Source organism: Symphalangus syndactylus, chromosome 18 (assembly GCF_028878055.3).
Source record: "Symphalangus syndactylus isolate Jambi chromosome 18, NHGRI_mSymSyn1-v2.1_pri, whole genome shotgun sequence".
NCBI lineage: Eukaryota > Metazoa > Chordata > Mammalia > Primates > Hylobatidae > Symphalangus > Symphalangus syndactylus.
Window position 1 is genome coordinate 27,815,741 of NC_072440.2, and position 18,508 is coordinate 27,834,248.

Here is an 18,508-nt window from a genome sequence, read left to right on the forward strand (position 1 = left end):
AGCAACAGAAGCTAGCCAGGTTTGTGCAGGGAGGAGACAGGGAAGAGAAAAATAAATGGTAAGCAAAAGGAAAGTAAATGCAAAGGTAGAAAAGCAGGCAGCAATGTATGTTGAAGGAGCTCCTGGAAGATCTGTTTGGCAGGAGGCAGGGCCAGAGAGGAACACAGGAGCCACAGCCTGAAGGGTCATGAGGACTGAAGATTATCAGGGCTAGTGAGGGACCGAAAGTGGAAAATGGACATGCTCTGGTTTGCATTTTAGAAACTTTGTGCTGACAGCAGAGTGGAGTATGGATGGTGCTGGGGGAGCAAGGGTGGATGCAAACAGGTAGACGAGAGCATGGAAACACAGACTATAGCCAGGAAATCATCACAGTAACCCAGAGAAACAGTAAAATCTGAAATATAGGTGAACATAGGTGAGGAAGAATTCCACAGAAATTAACTCAGGGTCTGCTAGTTTAAATGCTTATCTATAAGACAGACTCTCACTAACTGTGCAGATAATACATCATAAGAGACACAAGAGCTACATACTGAGTGGTCCTAGCAGTGGCACACCTAGTGCATCTGATGCCTAAATAGGCAGGTTATTTAACATTCCCCACATCTACATGACAAAGGTATTTCCAGTGATAATCTCAAAATAAAATGCATGGTAATAATGACCATAAAAGGAATGCAGTGAATTTTTTTTTTTTTTTTTTTTTTTTGAGACAGGGTCTCACCCTTTTGCCCAGGCTGGAATTCTGTGGCACAATCTCAGCTCACTGCAGCCTTGGCCTCCCGGGCGCAAGCGATCCTCACATCTCAGCCTCCTGAGTAGCTGGCACTACAGGCGCACACCACCACACTGGGTTGATTTTTGCATTTTTTGTAAAGATGGAGTTTTGCCATGTTGCCCAAGCTGGTCTCAAATTCCCGTGTTCAAGCGATCTGCCTGCCTTGGCCTCTCAGAGTGCTAGGATTACAGGCGTGAGCCACCATGCCCAGCCCAAATTTTTACTTTATTGAACTGCATACTATATATAATTGTGCCAATAAAAAAATAAAGCAAATGTAAATAAAACTATTAAAAGTCTTCCAAAAATATAATGAAGGCAACCACTAAATTGCACTAGTTATGTAATGTTTTCTTTTCTTCCTTCATTTTTCAGTTTTTAGAAATTGAATTTCAGTTTAAAAGATTCAAATTCAATAAATTATTTGAAGTATAAAATGTTCACTTACGAAACTAAAATATTATAACTCACAGCTCTCTTTCTGTTTCACTGCTTAACATTTTAAACACAAAAACTCCAAGTGGTCACACAGAATGACAGATTTAAAGTAACCTAAGCTTTGTTTTTGGTCTTTAACATCACTGTGTTACCATTGCTTATTTCAAACCTACCATTTAAATGTACTGTTAAATAATACTATAGAAATCAAACACTTGTTCATGATGTGAATTTGAACTATGCCAAACCTTTGTGAATTTACTCTCAGAACAAATACTCGTAGCATGTGTGGGACCCAACTATATAACTGGGAGCTGTCATGGGCATAAATTTCATGTCGAATACAACATGCATTAAAGGGTAAGTCATTAAAATGTACAAGTTTGAAGTTTACATAGATATTAAAATGTAACAGTGACTGCAGCAATTGTTTAGAACTTAAACCAACAGATTTTTTTTCAGGGAGCAGCCACATGAACAGATATTAGAGCATGATGATAGTAAAAAACAACTAACTAAAATCAGTCTTAAAGTGTTTTTAAATTCTTTGCAGATAATACACCCCTTACTGTCTGTACCCTGGGAGTGGGAGCAGGGAAGTGTGCCCACTGTCCTTGGGATGCCACTTGAAAATGAAAAGAACCAACAAGACAGAATCAAGGCCAATAAAGAACAAGTTCAGTGTGGTAGAGTGGAACAAAAAAAAAAAAATCAGGGTAATCCTTGGGAGTGACTGAATGAGAAGTCACCCTCAGTTCAAAATGCAATGCATTTAAAATGCAAACAGACTCCTGGAATGCATTAAACATGCTGGGAACAGAGCACAGGTATCGAGAGGTCAGAATTCTGGGTCAAGAGTATTTTGTCTAGTCTGAAGCTTTTCCTCTAAAAAACAACGATGAACTTGGAGAAGTCATAATTGACCAACCAAATAGCCAATTAACTCTAGGGGGAAAGTTCAAAAAACAAAAACAAAACTCTGTTTTTCATCCTGGAAATATTTAGGATGACAAACTATGCAAATCAGATCCCCAAACACAGACAGATATCTAACATAGATGGTGACAAGTATAAACAAGGCAGTTAGTTTCACTATAAAGACAAATCTGCAAATGTAGAGGCAGGAAAAATTTTAGATCAGTTGAGTGGAACATAACCTCTTCTGGTCTTTTTCATAGGTGGATAAGCAGAATTCCCCCCTCCAAGCCTTCTATAGAGGTTGCATGGGAAAGTGATGAGAGCAAGGGCTTAGAGCCCCATAAACTAGGGATCAATAAACAGGCTACAAATCCTGCAGCAGGTTGCTTAACCTCTCAGCCCCTTAGTTCCCTTATCTGCAAAGCAGGTATAGTAACATTGTTGCAGGAATTCAAGATAGCAGCATGAGGCTCCAAGCACAGTGCCCAACAAGGAAAAGCAATCAATAAATGGCCATCATACTCTTCATTATTAATATCAAACTCCAAATGATACAAAGTGATCTTTCTATAGCTGATGAAAATGTCACCAGATACTCCCTATAACACAGCCCTCAAATGCTGCAGGGACTGCTTAGATGGTTGACTAAACCTCGTAAGCTCCATTTATACAACTGTGCAAATATGTTCAGAGGCTTTGCTAATTATGAGAGATCCCTGTCTTCTGTGGTAGGAATATCATGCATCCCCAGAAGACAAGATCCAGATGGGATAATTTTTAAAAATATATTAAAGAACCATATCCTTCTCAATGAGGCAACAAAAACTCAAGATTCCAAGACAGTCAGTGTCCTTAGGCCCTAAACATTTCTGATATGGAGAAGCAACTAATTTTTTAAGAGTGTTATTGTTATAAATTAACATGACTCCAAATACAGATGAAATGAGCAAAAAAAAAAAAAAAAAAGCCTTTCCCCTGCCATTATTTTTTCATTATGCCCACTAATCCAAGGGAAGACAGTCTTTTAGTCACCAGGCTTGAAGGATTAGACGAGACTAATGCTTGGGGACCCTGAAACTGTCTTTCCTCATGGAAGAGGAAGGCAAGCATTTACAAACCATTTAAACCAATATATGACAGATGTACTTACACAAATCTCTTTGGTGGTAACTCATTTTTCCCGAAAGAGGGATTTGTGGTTAAACAATGCTTTTTCTCAAGTGGCCTTATCCTCTAGCTAAACAATGGAAGAATATAAGAACAGTGTCTTTGTGACAATGAGTACAGAACCAGGGATTCCTACCAGAATATGGCCACTCATTAGTCCCTCCTTCTACACAACAGCCTCTTTGAGGCTTTCTTCCCCTAATTTGAATTGGCTCCACATTTTTCTTACATGTTACTAAATGCAGAAGTGCGAAATTAACAAAGAGACTTAGGAACTGGCACAGTACCAACTGATTACACTCCCTGCTTTTCCACACATATATTTACAGCAACAGTAAATCTATGTCCTAAATAACTCTCTGCAAATGGAGCTACAGTTTTTGGTTTTATATTTAAATATCATTTAAACTTCTGAAAGTGTTTCCAAAGTTAATTTCTATAACTTCATTTCATCAGCGAACTACCCAGTTTTATCTAAAGGGCTGGTATTATTCCCATTTCATAGATGAGGAAACTGGAAATGCAAAACACTCATCTAAATTAAACTAGATTTAAACCCTCCTCAAGTTTAATTTTGAGACTCTAAGTAAGAACAACTGTATTTTAGACAAAACTTGCTAATAAATCCTCAGCTGGCTGGCTTGTAGAGATAATTTCTTTTTTGTTTAATTTTTAAAAAATTGTTAACATTAATAATACAGAAGAAAGTTTGGCTTAAACAGAGTATATGATCATTTGCCCTCCACTAGCTTAAACTTCCTTTGGCACTATAAATGTCATATCTCTGCCAAACTGGTAGCTAAACGGCATTCTGATGTAAGAAGCATGAAAGATACTTAATAAGGCTGTTTAACTTTCTTAGGGGCTTTTCACATTGTACATGCAACTATTCATATATTGCTTATAGAATCACAGAAGGTGACAGATGAGGAAACTGAGAACTGGAGTACCAGTAGCACTTACGGGATTATGTCCAGGTACCTGTCTGATCTCTTCAAGAGGAAAGCAGAGAAGAATCAAAGGAAGAGAGCTGAGACAAACAGCAGGAGCCCAGATAAGAAATGTCCACCCCAGGCCTAGCTTACAACCCTCTACTCTATTCTGGTGGTCACAACATTATAGTACTAATGTCCCATACCTGTCATTTTCAAGAATGCTAGCTATTTCCTGTACGTGCATCTCATTTTAACCATATTCTGATTTAGACATTCATCTGTGTTAAGAATATAAAAAGCAACACTTACTACAGTATTGACATTTATAAAGCCACTGATTGATTTGCCAATACCTAGTATTCATTTTTATACAATTTGTTATTTCTAAATAAGAAAATGAAAAAGCACAAATGTGAAAAAGCATACCGCTAATTTGAATAGCAGGAATGCCTCTAATTGCATAAATGTCAACCCACAACACGTCTTCTTAAAATCTATTTATAGACTTCAGTATTACATGGGATACACTATAGTTATATGACTTTAAATGTCTAGTGGTATAAGGCTCACTATGCTATGTAGTCCTACATTACAAGCAAAGGAAGACTCCTGGTAGAAGAAACCACTTATTTTTCATTATTAGAAATTATCCATTGTATACTTGTACTCAAACTGCAACAATTCTATGTTCAATAAAGAGACTATGGCTGACAATTCACTGATAAAATCAATAAAATATAAAATTTATAGAAATGGTAAAATGTATGTAAATTTATAGTTATGGTGTGCATATATATGTATACATACACACATTTTTTTACCAGCCAAAAATATACTGACCCAAATATCCAAAAGCAAACATATGAACGTTCTCAACAGCTGCACAAGTTACTGAGCTAATTACAAATGTCTCTGTACACATCTGTGTAATTTTTTAATTTAAAAAAAGATGATTTCTAATTTGTTTTATTTCAAGATAGCTAATGCTCATTGTAAAAAAAAAGATGTATGTGTGTGTGTGTGTGTGTGTGTGTAATAGAAAATGAAAATCCTCCCTAATCTCTCAAGAGATGACTGAATGAACAATACTTCATGTAAGTTTGGCCTTAGACATGGTACATGTGAAAACCTACTTTGTAAAAATCCTACGTGCTAGGGCCATGAAGATCTTCTTACCAGAAAAAGGCATTAGGCTGGACGTCAGCCTCCAAAACAGCTGCTCATGCTCTCTTCCCTGTAAGAAGCCTTAGATTTGCATACAAACACTAGCTACAAGCACCAGCTACTCTAAAGAAAAGAGGAAAAAGAACTATGCAAATATATCAGTGGGGAAATCAACCACATATTTGGAATTCTATAGAAAAAAGTTAACAACAAGAAGAAAACAGGCACCTGGCAGGAAAAAATGTTAAGGAAATTATTGAGACGTGATACACTTCCTGTCAAAACAACACATGAGGTGGTGATTCATTCAATTAGTATTTTCTAAATACTGTGCAATTTTAAATGCTCCATAAGTTCAGTGATATTCAAGTGTGGCAGAGAAGGATTTTATGTTTTTTAATTTTAGGTACTAATCAGTTCAAATCACCCTGTACCCCAAAATAAATAAAAACCAGTATGTACTCACTGTATTCACAACAGTATTCTTTAACATCACAAGGGCAAGATAATGCACTATAATTTACTTTCCCTAGTTTAGTTTTGGCTTAAGCTGTGGTCTTCAATGTAACTCAAAGTTGTAGGATACTTGGCCCTGGACTAGAGGCCTCTCCTCAAACAACTGAAACATTAGAATCAATTCACTATCGACATATCAAGAACAACATCAAGACCTTTATCAAACATTTCCAGGATTCTATAAAATTGTTTCAATTCTCAAGTATCTACAGTTATAAAAATATATTCACACACGTATAACTAAGTTTTTCCATACAAAGTTAAGATGTAAAGTCATGGCAAGCATATTGCCACAATAAAACAAATTGGAATATAAAGGAGTCATCTTTTCTGTTTGATAATATTTGAGTTTCCCTCCCACCAAATAGCTACAGTAAATATTTATTTATAAGCCCAACTTTGAAAGGGTTTTAAAAAATTATTAGCAGCAAGTAATTATGTATGTTCGAAAAGTAAAAGTTTTAAAGCAAGTGCAAAAGTTTGTGGTTGCATTCTAACATCTGAAAGATAATCACTCCAATTACACAGGTTTTAATTAAAACATCAATTTCTTAAATTCACTTATTTCTATAACATCACTGGAGCAGATGCATATTTACAATATAGATAACATTTAGAACACCATAACAGGAAAGAAGAAAAAAAAAAACTAAACAATACTTTGATCTCTATTATACCAGGTATGGCTCCCAGAAAATTGCCTTTGCTCAGGCTGCTGAGAGCACGCTGGCCCACCGCTTCTCCATATCACAATGTATTTACTGGCTTTTATGGCAGCTAATTTGTCAGCATTGAGAGCTCCTCAAGAGCTACCTCTAAGCTTCTTATCTCTGAACCTCCAGCATGCAGCATATGTCTGCCTTATAGCAATTACTAGCTAAACCCAACTCAATAAAGGCTCAAAAAATCAAATAACACTCCCAAAACTCCCTAGAGTAAAAAACCTTTGGAAAGAACTCCAAAATGATAAGAGGGCTTAGAGCCCCTACACTCAGCAAGTAAAATCCCAAATAGAATAAATCCATTGTCCAAATCACCAATATAATAAAATATCTTTATCTTGAGCCTCTGTGAAAAGTGGAAGGATGCCATGCTTTAAAATACTACCTTTTTATAAGCACAAGTGTGTTTTCTTTCATACCACTAGGTGGGAACTACATAAAATACTAGAGGTTTTACAGATTTGCTAGCTCTTTTTGAGGAAAAAAATTGTGAGACTAAACAGAAGGAAAATCCCTAAGTTTCTTGAGAGAAGGAGGAGAGGTCGAGAAAGGTGGGAGCGGGGATAGGGGAAGGGAGAGAGGGGATGGAACCATTATAAAAGTTCTTATTTTAGCTAAAAACTGATATTTATCAAAAATGCCATACATTTCAGAGCATATTCTCCACCCAGCCTCATTGGGGTTAGGTACATTAAGTTCAATATGTTAAAATGAAATTAATACCCATTTTCATTCATCCTAAAATTCAGTTAAAAATAATTACTCGTTTATTACTGGCTGATTCCACCTCACTGCTCATGAAGTATTCTGACAACAATAACATGAGCTGCAATGACAGGGTAATCTCAAAGTATTTGCAATCATTTCTCCCCATAAAGATGCAACATTGAAGTACCATCTTCAAACTCAACTTCCTGAACAATCTAGATGTTGCCAGTCAAGTGTCTGAAAGCACTCTGGGAGCCAAGCGTGATGCTCGTAATGTGAGAGAGGCTTAGGACACCATCCTTACCTCCACAGAAACACAGAACTTGAGAGATGGAACACACCGTGGAGATGGTCTGACCCTGGCCCCTTGGGTTTCAGATGAGGTCACCAGAGCCGAGAAAGGTGATATGACCCACCCTATATATCAGTGGCAATGCTAAGACTTCAACCCAAATCTACTTCTGGTCCAACCTTTGCTACATTCAGACTGACAATCTTTTTAAAACCTTCCTCTTGCACACACTCTACTACCCTACTATGATGAATGGTGTGAACCACCAGCAATCACTTCCAACTCACACTAAAGAGACTGTTTTTCAATGAACTGAACACCAAACATCTCACTACTTCTAATTTCTTCTGCTGCTGTCCACAAAGGTGCAACACAGCTGATGAAGATAAAGCTTCCCACCATAAATGTGAAAGGGGAAAAAAACTTACTCTTTATTTTTAATACCAAAAAACCTCTGATGAACCAATATCCAAATTACTGTTAACATTCATGTCAAGATGTGGTTTCTTTAAACTGTTCTTGGTAAAGTTGAATTTTCTCTAGCTCAGCCCTATCATTGTGAGACAAGCATGCCAACTGAAAAGTTAATTTGGGACTTTCTGTAGATATGAAGAAGACAACCTAGAGGGTTCATTTTTATGGTAACAACCTAAGTTATCTATAGGTGAAATCTTAAGCACCTTTTTATTAACACTAAAACATTTTTACAAGAAGGCTAAAAATCAAAGGACATAAGACCTTTGTCTCATAATAAACAAATTTCTGTCCAAGTTGGAACCTTTCTAATTAAACATCAAGGAGTCCTCGATACTGTTTTATTGCCAGTGAGCAAGATATCAATATTTCTGGTGATCAAATGGGAGAAGAAACAATATACACGTATTTTATATAATAGTTACATATGTCAGGAAACATAGAACTTAAGAGAAATACTTCTATTTCACTCCCCCTTAAAAATCCATCAGTTAAAACCCTATTAAAGCATTGGCAATGCGTTTTGTGCATTGTTCTTTTTCTCCAAGAATAGGAATGGCCAGCTGTCCTCATCCTGCTACATCTCTAGGGGCTGTGATAACTGCTATAAAAGCAACTTCCAGAAATCTATTCCTGAAAAGTTTTTGACAAGTTGCAAAGTTGACAACTCCATGAAAGACAACACTTACATTAGATGAGCTGATCCTTATATCTAAATGTGGCTTTCTGATAATAAAAAAGGAGACAGGTTATTCCACAGAGTGATAAACCTGGACTTTAATTTCCCTACTACACTACCATATCCAAATTCCACGTCCATCAAGCTTTATAAATAGCCAATGAAATCACTACCTAAAGAAATCATCACAGTTTATAAAAACAACCAAAGTCCTTCTATTTGGAAAAGACATTGATTCTTGGAGATATGAAGAGATCACTTTCAATGAGCTCAAGACTAAAGCCAGGTCTCCTGATTCCTAGGTGTGTGCTATTTTCCACTCATACATAAATGATAAAAAGAATGGCTTTCTTTCTTTTTTTTTTTTGAGATGGAGTTTCACTCTTGTTGCCCAGGCTGGAGTGCAATGACGCGATCTCGGCTCACTTGCAACCTCCGCCCCCTGGGTTCAAGCGATTCTCCTGCCTTAGCCTCCCGAGTAGCTGGGACTATAGGCATGTGCCACCATGCCTGGATAATTTGTATTTTTAGTAGAGACGGGGTTTCTCCATGTTGGTCAGACTGGTCTCGAACTCTCCACCTCAGGTGATCCGCCTGCCTCGGGCTCCCAAAGTGCTGGGATTACAAGCATGAGCCACTGCGCCCGGCCCATGAATGGCTTTCTTTTTACCCTCCTCCCTGCCCCTTTGCAAGAACAAACATGAGGGAGTCATGCTCTTTAGAATTGTATCAGTCTAAAGGCCCAAATAACCTGAGGTTTTCTAAAAATACTAAAATTTTTATTTCAACTATTTTTAAAACCAGAATGTCAAGAAAGGAATAGGTTGGCTTGGGGCTGGTGATAGAGTATAGAAGGCTGATAAAGAAATGAGAATTCCTCCATGTCTATTTGTATTTTGTCTCCTTTTAGAAGGGAATGATTTTTCAATTAAAAAGGAGAGAAAGAACATCTCTAAGTGGGAAAGTCCATTGTAAGAGAGCATCAAGCTGATCTGAATCAGTTCCAGGCTGCTGGACATGGCAGGATAGTAAAGAATCTGATGAGATTTCCCAACCATAATCCATCAGGAACTGTGGACAATGACAGAGGGATTCGACACAGGAGACAAGCACATGTCATTCCAACTTTCAAAATGGCAGATTCTACAAATTATAGACAGAAGGCATTTCATGTTGATCCTAGATTAAGATTCTAGAGCAGATTATTAAAAGTGTGGTGTATGAGGACCTCGAAGAAAAAGCAGTGGCATTTTGGAGCCAGTGTGTGCTCCCAAAGAATAAGTCACTTGAGAATAACCCCATTTTATTATGTGGTGATAATTTACTAGACTGGTAGACAAAGAGATATAATAGACACAGTATATATCTTTATGAGGAGATGGGGGATTAAGAACCGGATGCTGGTACAAATAAGTAGTAATTAGTTGAACAAGTCTACTTGAAATTGATAAACATCAACCTGAACTGAAGTTTGCATACACACATCAAATTGCTCTGCCCTAGATTTCAGCCTAAATAACACTTTTATTATTTCCTCAGGCATTGAATAAATGTCTATCAAACCTATGGATACCTTGAGACTAAAAGGGGTAGTGAATATGAAAAACGTATAAACAGTCTAAAAGACTAGGAAAAAATGGTCAAATACAGGAAAATAAATTCAAGAAAGATAAATATTAAGATTATTCATAAGACTAAAAACTCAATTGCACAAGTCCATGAATGAGGAGATATGGCTCCATAGCAACATATGTAAAAAGAAACTAATTTTGAGATGACTATGAACATGGAAACTCAATAGTACGGTTAAGAAATACTTTTAGGCCAGGCATGGTGGCTCATGCCTGTAACCCCAGCAATTTGGGAGGCCAATGGGGGTAGATAACCTGAGGTCAGGAGTTCCAGACCAGCCTGGCCAACAGGGTGAAACTCTGTCTCTACTAAAAATATAAAAATTAGCTGGGCATGGTGGCACACACCCCTAATCCCAGCTATTTGGGAGGCTGAGACAGGAGAATTGCTTGAACCCAGGAGGCGGAGGTTGCAGTGAGCTGAGATCACACCACTGCACTCCAGCCTGGGTGACGGAACGAGACTCCATCTCAAAACAAAAAAAAATTAAAGCTATTGTTTATTGAGGAGTTATTCTCTTAGGTTCTGTGCTAAACACTTTATATAGACTATCTTATTGAGTCCTTTTTATAATCTTATGAGAGAAATAGACAAAAACTGAGGCTAAAAGTTTAGGTGGCTTGGCCAAGACAAGCTAGAAGCAGCAGGCCATGTGTCTCCCCAAGTCTCTCTGACCTGCAGCTGCTAATCTTAACCATGAGGTGTCACTTCTTCCCTAGAAGAAAAGGGTACAGATCTGTGCTCTACACCAGAGGTCCCCAACCCCTGGAGCCAAAGACCAGTACAGGTCCATGGCCTGCTAGGAACCAGGTCACATAGCAGGAGTTGAGCAGTACGCAAGGGAGTGAAGCTTCATCTGTATTTACAGCCGCTCCCCATCATTCACATTACCACCTGAGCTCCACCTCCTGTCAGAGCAGTGGCAACATTAGATTCTCATAGGAACGCGAACACTATTGTGAACTGCGCATGCAAGGGATCTAGGTTGGGGGCTTCTTATGAGACTCTAATGCCTGATGATCTGTCACCATCTCCCATCAGCCCCAGATAGGACCATCTAGTTGCAGGAAAACAAACTAAGGGCTCCCACTGATTCTACATTATGATGAGTTGTATTATTATTTCATTATATAAAATGTACAATAAACATAATGCACTTCAATCATCCTGAAACCATCCCCCTCACCCAAGTCCATTGAAAAACTGTCTTCTACAACACCAATCCCTGGTGTCAAAAAGGTTGGGGACTGCTGCTCTACACTGTCAGATAGCATCTGGAAGAACTACACTTTAAAAAGGAAATAGTAAATTGGAATATGTCCAATATTCAGGTTTGTGAAAGGATTCAAAATCATGTCACTTAACAAGGGCTGAAGAAACAGATTTTTATTTTCCAACCTCAATAAAAGAAGACTTGAAGGTAGGATATATAATTAATTTTTTTAAATGTTAGAGGTTGTCATATAAGAGAAATTGTTCCGAATGGCCTCCACATAGTATAACTATGACAAACTTAGGATGAGGGAGAATTGTTTTTAAAAGTCTAAGCTTTCCAAATAGATGGATTATCTTTATGGTCATGAGGTCCTCATCACTGAAGGTATTCAAGGACAGACTGGTCAACCATTTGGAGATAGGCCATGCAAGGGAATTGTGCACCTTCTGGAGACTAGAGAAAAACTTTTAGGTTTCTTTCAATCCAAAGACTCAGATTTTAATCAAGAATTTCATTCATTCCCCCATACAGGTTGATACAATTTCCTCAGAGAGGTCCATGAGGTCTCCCATTTACATTTGGGAAGGAGACTGTCTACTTCTTGAGCAAACTTTGCCCTCCTCCCCTGCACCCCAGTGTTTTCCAATACAATTCACATCTGATACCCAGGAAAACACCACCATTAGTCCTTGCAGTGGTGCTGTAAACAAGAAGGACTTGAGACAACAGTTAGCAAAAAAACTAAATAACTGACCAACATGTGTATATTCTGCTTTGAGCACCCTACAAAGTAGCCTAAATCAGGGTCCCTGTCATTAATGGGCTACAGTCATGATGTAAACTTGAGACATATACAGGAACACAAAATGAACCCAGGTGCAGGTGGTAAGTAAAAAATGAGAGGGAGATAGGAGTTCAAAAGGGAAAGCAGCACAGTTGCTACTAAGTTAGTTGAAGGTTACAGAGAGAAAGTGGTTTAAGCTGGGCTTTGAGGACTGCAATACTTGTCGGCAAGGGAGGAAAAGGGGCCCACTAGGAAAAAGTCAAAGAAGTTAGAAACACACAACATGTTCCATAGGCAGTTACTAGTCCTGGCTGATAGAACTAGAGAGTTCACAAGGGAGAAACAGCAGGGGACAGTTGACACACCACCAACAGCATAACAGTAACACCATGAGAAATAACAGGTGTTACCCTTTCCCTAGGCACTGTGCGATGTAGGAAGCCAGAAACACCTAAAGATTAGGAAAGTAGCTATCAAACCCAGCTGTACGTTAGAATCACCTCTTTAGAAAATGATGGCAGGTCCACTTGAGAGATTCTGAACCCAGGTGGTTCCAGTGAACAACAGGGCTTGAAACCTGGGTTAGAGGCTCAAAGTAAAGAACCCATAGTCAGTAGTCTCATTTATCACTGAACATCCTCTACCTTTCAGAACTCTAACACCTGATCAGACAGCAAACCAGGAGGCTGGTGAAACAAGAAAAGGAGAAGCACTGTTGAAAAAGAACCAGTGACAATGTACAGACAGTAAATCAGGGTCTTAGTGGGAAAAGACAAAAATATAAGCCCCTGAGGGACTTTGAACCATCCAGCCCAGTGAAACCTCTTGCTTTTCACCATACTTGGAAGTCCTTCATGAGACTTCTTTGCCTGATAGAAATTATTTCTATCATAAAATTAAACAGTCAGCCCACTTGTCTTTCCACTTTCCAGAGCTATACCACCCCCTTCTACATGAGGGGTTCTTCAAAACAAGAGGACTAGGGCAGCCATATAGCCCACACAAGGGATCTGGACTTGCATGTCTGAAATCTCTTTGGATTAAGTCCAGGAAGATAACTCCAAGTCATTTAAACCTGATGACTGTCTGGTAGTCAAGGAGAGATAAGGTAATAAGAGTGACAGCTCATCATCTATTCAAATGCCTATTGCAGGCACAATGCTAACCTTTTAGACAGTACATTTCTAGTAGTGTTGACCAAGACAAGTAAAGCAAATTGATAAATACATCACATTCACATTCTACTCATCACGACTGAGTAGAATGTTAAAAAATGGGTTGCTCTTAGAGACCATCCAGTCTAATCCTTTCCATTTTACTGGATGAGGAAACTGGGACCAGATAGGCTTCCAGTAGGAATACTCACCCAAGGTCACAAAACTGGAAAGCCAGAGGACTCCATCCCTTCCTCCAACTCCCAGCCTAGGGCAATTTCTCCTGGGGTCACACTGACATCTCACTGCCTTCTGAAAGCTGAAAAACCTGCTACCCTTTTATCCTTTTTAAATGGTTATTTTCCATTTGCTGTAACTACAACTTACTCTCTGTCAGGCACTACCAGGTGGGTTCTCTGTAAATTAAATCACGGAGTCCTCACAACAGTTGAAGCAGGTTACTATTATCATCCGCATTTTACAAATGGAAAAACCTGAGGTAGAGAGAGGTCACATAGTCAGGGCAAAGCTGGGGCTATTTAACCCAGACAGTCTGGCTCCAAAGTCCACATTCTAAACCACTTCATGAGAGTTTATGAAATATAATTTCTTGAATTATAAAATGATGGAAGAAAAGGAGTAAGCCTTAAACACAAAGGGCATGGTCACTAGTGTTTGATAATGAAGAGCTAAACCATAAATGTCATTAATATATGCAATATATACTTCATCTATTTATTAAGGGAATGTCTATATATATATATTTGAAGCATATTAACATTTCAAGTGTATATTTTTTAAAGGCACAATGATCATGTGCACAGCAGTCACACAAAGGTTGCCACTTGAAATAGGCAGAATGCTATTTGCCTGCTGGCTTTGGAAAGGTCTCTTCTGAACAGGCTACTATGGAGAGCAAAGCCACCACTGCTGATTTCTGCCTGTTGGTCCTCACTCATAGATACATTTTCATCTGCTCTTAAGAGAACATCACTTGTATGTTAACTTTCTACAGAAATCAAACCTCGAGTTATTTATAATTGAGGTGAAGATTAAACTAAAACAAGAGAAAACACCTCTGAAAATTAAAATACATTTTTATGTAAGTGTTCAAAACCAGTATCACTGGAACAAATGCCCACTATTCAATTATATACTTTTTTACTTTCTATCATTAAAAAATGATGTCAGATCTCATTATCTTGGTTATCCAGGAGAAGAAGTCCAGGAGCAATAATGTTACAAATAAGCAAATTACTATTGTGCCTGAGATCAAATTTCAAGGGAAAAATGGAAGTCAATTAAGATGCACTATCACATTAAAAAAATAAGTTACATGACTTATTTTGCCAGTCAAATGTCTTTAATTTTTTTTTTTTGAGACAGGGTCTTGCTTTGTCACCTAGACTGGAAATGTGGTGGCACCATCTCAGCTCACTGCAGCCTCGACTTCCCCAACTCAAGCTATCCTCCCCCCTCCGCCTCTCAAGTAGCTGGGACTATAGGCACACACCACACACCACCATGCCTGGCTAGTTTTTGTATTTTTTTTTGTAGAGACAGGGTTTTGCCATGTTGCCCAGGCTGGTCTTGAACTCCTGGGCTCAAGTAATCCTCCCACCTCAGCCTCCCAAAGTGTTGGGGTTATGGGCGTGAGCCACCACCCCCACCCTGGCCAGTATGTGGAGTGTGCAAAAGTCCACTCTGAAAATGCAACAGACCCTAAAAACTCTAAAGCCAGAAAAGTGTCACCTTCAACACGGAATCCAAAGATCAGAGAATCAAAGCAAAGAGCAGTGCTGGGCACATAGTAAGAATTCAACAAATATTAGTTGAATGAATGTAAATGAAGAACATGTTTATAGAAAGAGAGCCCCATAATAGAGATTGTCAAAATGGCAAAACAGTAGAGTGACACTGCTTTGGGCTTCCGAGAACTTCCAATACCATGATAATAACAAAAGAACCAAGAGTCACAGAGACTGGACAAAATGATAGCGTGTCATCCAATCAGAGCAAAATGCTCTGCGATACAGGACCTGACCTACACTTCTTAAGCAAGAAAAATATCTCAAAGCCCAGCTTTGCCTAAGTAGAGATGTGGACTCAAGTCTGACAAGGTGGCATATTTACAGCACAACTTTAGCATGGCAGAATTCCCTGAATTTGGTGCACTTCAAATGTAACACTGTTTTTACATCCTCAGTAGGAGTTGCCCAGGTTGACCCACCTCTTCATAACAAATCTTATTTAAGGTTATGGGCGGGGGCCGGTGGGGGGATCCCAGAGCTACTCTGCTTCACTAAAAGGAACATAAATACAAATGCAATTACACAAAACCTACACAAACCAGATCTGTCATATCTGATTAGTAAATAAAGGCATAACAAAATTATAGTCAGCCTAGATCATTTAGGCTCTGTTCAGTACCATCCCAGCCATGCCCACGTGGTGAGGCTTTTCCAACATTTATATCATGAATCTTTTTTTCTTGGAATTCAGCCCTTGGTCATAAACTGGAAGGACTTGTTGGAACTTGGGTACCAATATAGTGGTGTACAGAATGTTTAATACAAAAGTAAGTATATGCTGCAATTTGCTTTAATACCTACTTAGAACACACAGTCTTTTCTCACGGGGCATACTAAAGGAGGTCACGTATCAGAGCTCACCTGAAATTCCTGCCCAATTTAAGTCTTAGCCACAAGCGTAGTTTCTTATAAGAACACAATAAGAAAACATTCCAAACTCTTCTGCAGTACTCACATAATTAAAAAAAAAAAAGTATGAAACCCAACCAAGTGAGGCTTCTGAGACATTTCATAGAAACTTAGTTATTAACTACTATTTTTCTTCTTTACCTTTAAGTGTTTATAAACTGCTTAAAGGACAGTTGGGTACTTCAGAGGAAAGTCTAATGACACGCCTGCTATACAACCTGTTCTTAGTTGGCCAGATTGTGTGGTTTTGATAAGGGAAAAAAAAAAGTCAAAAGCAGGACAAACACTGATTCTCTGTTCTCCATTCTCCCGTTACCCAAGACATTCATCTGAGTCACACACTCTATAGCTAGCTCTGTGCCTCAGTTTCCCTAACCATTAGCTATAAGATCTGATGCTAGCCAAATTTGTATTTGATCAAAGTTAATCAGCACAATAATCACATATAAAGTCCACATCAGAACATTACATTGAAATACTATGTTGTATTAAAAATTCCAAAGGGTTTTGCCGTATTCATCTCTTTTCTCCAAATACTCCAAAGGGGTTACTTTGGCTATTAATCAAGATTAGGCAAATACCCATGTGCTTTAAGAATGTGTAACTAAAAACCCAGGACAGATCTAGAGAAACCTTCCCAGGTTTCCCAGAAGTTATCACTGTGCTTGGATTGTCATGTACAAAGTAGATGCCACAGAACCTAACAAGGACAGGTCCTTGATTTGTTTTTGCAGTGAAAACAGGATTTCACTTACACCTGACAGCTTCAGGGCCTAGGAACACAAGATAACAACGCTTCAGAAAGCCAGGGGCCCCATGGAACCCCAAATGATCAGTTCTTTATAAACGAAAATTAAAGATCTTACTTTCTTTGGTATTTTGCCCAATTGGTGTGGTCCGTGGTGAACCTCTATAACTCCTGGTGTGCGGAGATTTGTGGATACCCAGCCAGGGGTCAAAGCGGGAGAAGCTGCGCAAACACAGATGTTGCCACTGTTCCTCAGCCCACCCAGCCAACCAATGCGGGGACGCTGTGGGCCTCTAGAGATGGATTCTTTCTTAGAAATCTAACTGGTCTCTGGGAAACCAAAGCTGGGTTTCCAGGGCTGCCTGAGCACCCAGTTTCCATACAGCCCTCGACCCAAATGGTGCTTTCTTGGCCAAACACCGGCCTGTCATTCGGGAAACCTAAGCACAGGAAGGCTGGGGCACCACCACATACACCCCGGGTATTTAAGGAGAAACAAATCCATAAAATAAGCTTAAGGAGTCCCACATAATTCTGACCGCCTTTCCAAGGTAACCAAGGTAACTATAAATGCCTTTTGAAACACAGCAAATGCTTCCACACGAGTAAGTGGTAGTGCGTGTGTCCTGAGCTTGCGCTCCGTCTGCATTCTGCGGTCCTGGCCCTGCCAAGCACCCTCCGCCCCGAAGCTGAAGAATGGATGGGAAGGGCGGACACCAACTCTCGACGTTCTCCCTTCTCCACCGCAGGAGTGCTGTTTATTTCCCTGGCTGCCGAAGGACACTGGCGGGGCTTTCACCCGCCCAGCCCCCGGCTCTCAGTGCGCCCGAGCGACTCCGCGCTCCGCAGCTGCTGCCGCCGCACGAGGTTGCGCCGCCCTCTCCACTTGTTGCCGCTCCCGAGGGAGTGGGAGGCGGCGCCCAGCCCTCGCGCCGCAGCGCCTGCAGCGGCTCCCGGGTCACCTCTGCCGACCCTCCCATCCCTGGGGACCCTGGAGAAAGTGGCCCTGCGGATGCGAACTCAGGTGGACAAACTTTTCCGCCCAGAGCGAAACGCAGACGATGGAGTCCCAAAGAGCATTTACCTGGAGCGACGGCCCCGCAGCCTCCAGAGCCCAGGCGAGGCGCTGCCCCCGAGCCCTGCCTGAGGGCGCCTCGGAACGCGCCCCCCGCCAGCCGCCGCCCGGAGTCCGGAAGGCTCTCCCTGGCGATGCCAACGCCTGGCGGCGGCAGGGCTGAAGCCAAGGTTTAGGGGGTGGAGCCGCGGCCGCGCGCCCGCGCCGGGCTGGCTGCGCCCGCAGCGGGTGCCGCCCCCGCTCCCCCCGCGCCTCCCCACTGCCACTGGATCCCCGCCTGCCCACCTCTCGGCCCGGCTCGCGGCGGCCGCATCACATGGCGAGGCCCGCCCGCCGGCCGCGCCCGACACCGGCTCCAGGAAGAAACCTGAAGCTGCCCCTACCG

General features: G+C 40.3%; 1 protein-coding gene across 3 annotated transcripts in view; it reads right to left on the reverse strand.

Moving 5' to 3' along the window:
* The window catches only part of ARHGEF28 (Rho guanine nucleotide exchange factor 28), a 306,206-nt gene extending 287,899 nt beyond the window's left edge, over positions 1-18,307 (reverse strand). For all 3 annotated transcript variants that reach the window (XM_055254426.2, XM_055254425.2, XM_055254424.2), the window contains exon 1: positions 18,133-18,307. The gene's annotated coding sequence lies outside the window, so the exon portion shown is untranslated. The remainder of the gene's footprint in view (positions 1-18,132) is intronic.
* Positions 18,308-18,508: the final 201 nt, after the last annotated feature.